General features: G+C 52.3%; 1 protein-coding gene across 2 annotated transcripts in view; it reads left to right on the top strand.

The window, feature by feature from the left end:
• Nucleotides 1-2,182: 2,182 nt before the first annotated feature.
• The window catches only part of SLC45A3 (solute carrier family 45 member 3), a 38,077-nt gene continuing 34,259 nt past the window's right edge, over nucleotides 2,183-6,000 (top strand). The window contains exon 1 of one of the 2 annotated variants that reach the window (XM_039538374.1): nucleotides 2,183-2,249. The gene's annotated coding sequence lies outside the window, so the exon portion shown is untranslated. The remainder of the gene's footprint in view (nucleotides 2,250-6,000) is intronic. The other variant, XM_039538377.1, reaches the window with a different exon arrangement.

The following is a 6,000-nucleotide window of genomic DNA, read 5'->3' as shown; positions in this document are numbered from 1 at the left end:
CAATCAAAGAGAAAAATATATATATACTGAGTGACTTAAGCAACAAATCACACGCCATGAATAATGAATAGGGAACTGGTCACAAACTGCCCATAGTGTGAAATGTGTTCGCATTCAGTTGAAACAATTACAGATTAGAGGGGATGGAGAGGGAAGGTCAATACTGTGGATAATTCACAATCAGGGATTAAAAAAAAAATTGGGGCTAAATTGTTCAAAATGACTAATGCCACACATTGGTTTGTTATTGTAGGGTTGCTGATGGCCTGGGCATTGGGGGCTGTGTTTTCTAGTTTGTTCAAGGGCTCTGTGGTTCTTGTTTGTTATTGTAGGGCTTGTCATAGGTGCTGAGACTGCATGCCCTAGATTCTTATTGTAATGTTGCACAGGACCACGGGTTGGTGTACTCTGTATTATTATTGTGGGGTTGCTCACAGGTATTTCATCCCTGTTGAACGGAGTCTAGTGCCTGGAAGCCAGCTTCATGGACTCTGGTGAACCACTTGATTATACAGGGCATTAATGTTCCTGGGTCTGGGTCAGCCAAGTATGGTGCTACGGTTCTGGCACGGTTCGCTGGTGCCACTTGAGTGAAGTGGTCCAGCACCAGCATAGATAGTGTTAGGTCTCAGGAGCCTTCTGGGTTGACAGAGTCTAGTGCTCTGGATCCAGCACATTTGACATTGGTCATCTACTTGCTTGAAGTGACTTGGCTGGAGCCCAGTGTAACTGGCACTAGAGTCAACCATGGTGGTGGAAGTTGAGTTTGTACCCAGTTCAAGTGAGCCCTGAGCCCACCTAATACTACATAGTTCGGTGGCAGAGATCCAGCACATTTGCTTGGCTAAACCACTTGTCCAAGTGTCAGCAATACCCAGATCTCCAGGATAGTCAACTGGGGCTCTGGCATTCCTTTCCTGGGAGTCTCTCCTGACAAAATCAGGCTGGGGTCCTGACTAGGACATGGTATGGCCTTCCTTGCCTCCCGAGTCCTTCCGCTGGGTTAGCTGTTGTTTTACTGTAGGCCTGCAGGAGAGCACCTGGCTGGGTACTGTGTTATTGTAGGGTTGCCCGAGGGGGCTGCGACCTGTGGGTGTTATTGTAGGGTTGCCTGGGGGGCTGTGCCCTCTGGTGTGTTATTGTAGGATTGCCCAGGGGGGCTGTGCCCTGTGATGTGTTATTGTAGGGTTGCCTGGGGGGGCTGCGACCTGTGGGTATTATTGTAGGGTTGCCTGGGGGGCTGCGACCTGTGGTGTGTTATTGTAGGGTTGCCCAGGGGGGCTGCACCCTGTGGGTGTTATTGTAGGGTTGCCCAGGGGGTTGCGCCCTGTGGTGTGTTATTGTAGGGTTGCCCAGGGGGCTGTGCCCTGTGGGTGTTATTGTAGGGTTACCCAGGGGGTTGGGCCCTGTGGTATGTTATTGTAGGGTTGCCCAGGGGGCTGTGCCCTGTGGGTGTTATTGTAGGGTTGCCCAGGGGGCTGTGCCCTGTAGGTGTTATTGTAGGGTTGCCCAGGGGGTTGCGCCCTGTGGTGTGTTATTGTAGGGTTGCCCAGGGGGGCTGTGCCCTGTGGTATGTTATTGTAGGGTTGCCCAGGGGGCTGTGCCCTGTAGGTGTTATTGTAGGGTTGCCCAGGGGGTTGCGCCCTGTGGTGTGTTATTGTAGGGTTGCCCAGGGGGGCTGTGCCCTGTGGTATGTTATTGTAGGGTTGCCCAGGGGGTTGCGCCCTGTGGTGTGTTATTGTAGGGTTGCCCAGGGGGGCTGTGCCCTGTGGTATGTTATTGTAGGGTTGCCCAGGGGGCTGTGCCCTGTAGGTGTTATTGTAGGGTTGCCCAGGGGGTTGCGCCCTGTGGTGTGTTATTGTAGGGTTGCCCAGAGGCTGCTGCTCTTTTAACATACATTTTAAGCGGGGAAGGGAGGCATCTGTTTGAAAAGCAAGAGGCTCTCTCAATTCTCTGTGCTGACGCCAAGACAAGGGGGCAGGGCAGGCTGGAGCCCCGCACGCCCCAGGAAGCCCGGGGCCGCGAGGGGATGCCCCCCTCCGCCCCAGCGCACCCCGCCGGGGCAGCGTGTCCCTCCTCCCCCCCCCCAGCGCCACGGCGGCGCATGCTCCCTGGGAGTGTCCAGCAGCGAGGCGATTTAAAAGGCGGCAGAGCGCGGAGCCTAGCGGAGCAGCCGCCGGGGAGCCGGGCTGAGCCGAGCCGAGCCGGACCGGACCGGACCCGACCCGACCCCCCTGCCCCTCTCCAAGGTAGGGCGCGCGCGCGCGGGTGGGTCCCCTGCCCGCCGGGCACTCGGGGCTGAGCGGGCGCGGCTCAGACTCTGCCGGGAAGCCGGGGCTGCCCCCGGCCGGGGAGAGGGGCCAGAGAGCCCCGGCAAAGGGCGAGCGGGGCGCGAGGGGCCCGGCCGGGCTGCCCCATCCCATGGCCGCTCAGCCACCTCGCCCGGCTTTCCGTGGGAACTCGGACCCCCACGCGCGGGGGCGTCTGACTCTCACCTAATCCCCGGGCCGGCGGTTCTGGGGGGGACACGGCAAAGCCTCTGTCACAGAGTCCCTGCTCCGCTCTCCTCCGCTGTGGGCTATTGCTTCCCTGGGGGGGTCAATCAGTTCTGTCCTGGCGCTGCCCTAGGAGGACACGCGGCTGCCTTTATTTTGGCTTTTTTTTTTTTAAATGTTTATTCCTTTTCTTATCGGGCAATGAAATAACTTCATCTCTGGATCTCGCGTGTTGTTTATGACTTTTCAGTGCTTTCCTTTCCCCAGGTTTGTGTTGTGCTGGCTCTACTCAGTTCAAAAACAAACCAGGAATCTGAACTATGTGGAACTCTGGGGTTGCTGAAGTTTGTCAGTCGTCTAATATGACTGTAAATATATATACATAGATATTCAGTTTTGACATGCTCCAGCCTTTCCCTCTCCTGCATAGAGCAAACAGCATGCTTTTAACACACTCCTCATCTGTCAAGGGGGTGAGAGACCACAAAAACTGGCTCTTTCTGAAGGAGGGAAGGGATTTTGAGGACTAGCACTCTTCCTGTAGCTGTAAATAAATGTGTTCTACCTCTCCTGAGGTATTTGAAAAGGCAGTCAAACGTGGTGCCTTTTTAAGTAACATTAGTAATAACAATGAGGCTATTGGAGACAGGGAGCTCCTTTTAATATAAAAATATAGAAGTAGCTTTAGTCAGCACAAATGGATGGTGTAAAAGTGCAGGACATAGGTGAGACTGTCACGTCAGTTAGCGCCAATAAGAAACCAGTGTGTTCTGTTGTGTTGTGTCCTCCTGATCCAGTTTTGTTCTTGGTGGATTTTGTGTATTACTCTTCTGGCTGCTTTTGTGCAGTCCAGAAGTTGTTACATATATTAGTCCTAAAGACTGGAGGGAAGGGGAGGAAAGTCTAGGAGAAGAGAGATGAATCTGGACTTTCCAGAATCCTGAGAGACTTGCAGGGACAAACCAGCCAATACGGTAATTAACCTGAATCAACGAAAACAAGCATGTTACAAAACTAGTAACGTTGGTATGAGCTGAGTTCCTGATGGCCACGCTGCTTTAACTGAGTAGGTACCAGTTCATGTTTCCCTGTGTGCAGGGCCCTCCTAAATTCACGGTCATGAAAAATGCATCAAGGGCCGTGAAATCTGGTCTTTTATACAGCAGTGGTCCCCAAACTTTTTTGTCTGGCGGGCGCCGGACGACGAACCACCGAGGACCATGGTTGGCAGACAAGCATCCGCTGAAATGCCAAGAAGCAGCAATGTCAATAGGTGTCGCCACCAAAATGCCACTGACAAGCAGCGTCATCCAGAGGCGTTGCCGCCAAAATACTGCTGAAAATCAGCAGCATTTCAGCGGCGATGCCTCTGGATGCTGCTGCTTCTCGGCAGCATTTCGGCAGATGCTCATCCGCTGGACAGTACGCGGGCGCACTTAGATGCCCTGGCGGGTGCCATGGCACCCACGGGCACCGCCTTGGGGACCACGGCTATACAGATTTCATGGGGGAGGCCAGTGTTTTTCAAATTGGGGGTCCTGTCCAAAAGGGAGCTGCAGGGGGGTCACAAGGTTATTTTAGGGGAGTCATGGTCAGGGCCAGCTCCAGACCCCAGCGTGCCAAGCACGTGCTTGGGGCGGCATTTTGCCAGCAGGGCGGCAGGCGGGTCCGGCGGACCTTCCGCAGTCATGCCTGCGGGAGGTCCACTGGAGCCGCGTGTCCAGTCGACCTCCCGCAGGCATGACTGCGGACGGTTCGGTGGTCCCGCGGCTCGGGTGGACCTCCTGCAGGCATGACTGCTTGGGGCGGCCAAATTCCTAGAGCCGCCCCTGGTCGTGGTATTGCCACTCTTTCTTCCATGCTGCCGTCAGAGCTTGGCAGCCAGAGAGCTGCGACTGTTGTCCAGATGCCCAGCTCTGAAGGTGGTGCCCCATCAGCAGCAGTTCAGAAATAAGGGTGGCAATACCATACCATGCCAGCCTTACTTTTTGTGTGCTGCTGCCTTCAGAGCTGGGTGGCCAGAGAGTGGGGGCTGCTGACTGAAGGCCTCGCTCTGCAGAAGTAAGGGTGGTAATACCATACTATGCCATCCTTACTTCTATGCTGCTGCTGGCAGCGAATCTGCCTTCAGAGCTGGGCTCCCGGCCAGCAGTCACTGCTCTCTGGCTGCCCAGCTCTGAAGGCAGCGCCGCCACCAGCAGCAGCGCAGAAGTAAGGGTAGCAGTTCCACAACCCCCCCCCACAATAATCTTGCTCCCGCCTACACACACACCAACTGCTTTTTTGGGTCAGGGCCCCTACAATTACAACACTCTGAAATTTCAGATTTAAATAGCTGAAATCATGAAATTTACTATTTTAAAAATCCCATGACTGTGAAATTGACCAAAATGGACCATGAATTTGGTAGGGCCCTACCTATGTGTGACTGCTTTTAGATCAAATAGAAAGTGTAAGGAATTAGGATTTTTTTGTTAGTGATAGGACGCTTGATTTCAGTACTTCTCCAAAGTCACTTGGTCTGCAAAACTGGACTGGAAATGTTTCAGGAACAACACTTCTACTCCCAGTCTGGACCTGGAAGGTTCATGGATAATGAAAAGGAATAAACCAAACTCAAACAAGGTTCAGTTCAGGTTTGGTTACAGTCTGAGATAAAGGTTCAAGGATGTGTGTATGTGACACTTAATAAGAACTTAACTGGGAGTTTTTTGAAAATTTTACTCAGACTCTATTTCTCAAAGTGCCTAAATGACATGGGTTCCTAAGTCACTTTCAAAAATGGGACTTGGGCTGCTGAGTCACTCAGACACTTCTGAAAATCTTACCTGCTAACACTTGAACAACTTCTAAGTTACTCACTATACCTGCAGGCCTCTTTCTATCATAAAGGATCAGTTCATGCCACCGGGTCCCTTCTCGCATCTTCCCGTTGTTCCTTGGTAGCTTTCCCACCCTTAAGGGAAGTGGTTCCTAGGGGTTTGCAGTGAAAGAGCCAGGCTTAGAAATCAGGGATTCCTAGCTCCTAGTCTTGTGCTGAGATTGCCCAGTTAGACTCTGGAACATGTTGCCGTAAGATATCCTTGAGGCCAAGGACTTAAGAGGATTTTTAAAAGGATTTGACATAATATGGCTAAGAAGAATATCCAGAGTTGTTAATAAATAACTTTATGAAAGAAAGAAATGAGAGCTTGGCAAGGGAGAGTTTGATGTATAAAACATCACGCTTCAGGACATAAACCAACCTTTAAGTACCAGGAGACAGGAGGAAATTTTCCCCTGCGGGAGGGTTTCCCATAAGAGTCTACTGCAGGGCGTATTCCTCCAAAGCAGCTGAAGTGGGCCAGTGTTGCAGAGGGGATACTGGACTAGATGGACCAGAGCTCTGATCTTGTCTGGCAATTCCCACAATCATGTCTTGCCATCATCTCTAGGGGGGGTCTGTTGCTTAAAACACAAGACAGCACTTGCTTGGGGAAAAAACTTTGAAACCTCTTGGGATGCA

Source organism: Mauremys reevesii, linkage group 4 (genome assembly GCF_016161935.1).
Source record: "Mauremys reevesii isolate NIE-2019 linkage group 4, ASM1616193v1, whole genome shotgun sequence".
In the NCBI taxonomy this organism is placed as follows: domain Eukaryota; kingdom Metazoa; phylum Chordata; order Testudines; family Geoemydidae; genus Mauremys; species Mauremys reevesii.
Note: the sequence above shows the minus strand (reverse complement) of the source record. Positions and strands in the feature narration are given on the sequence as shown.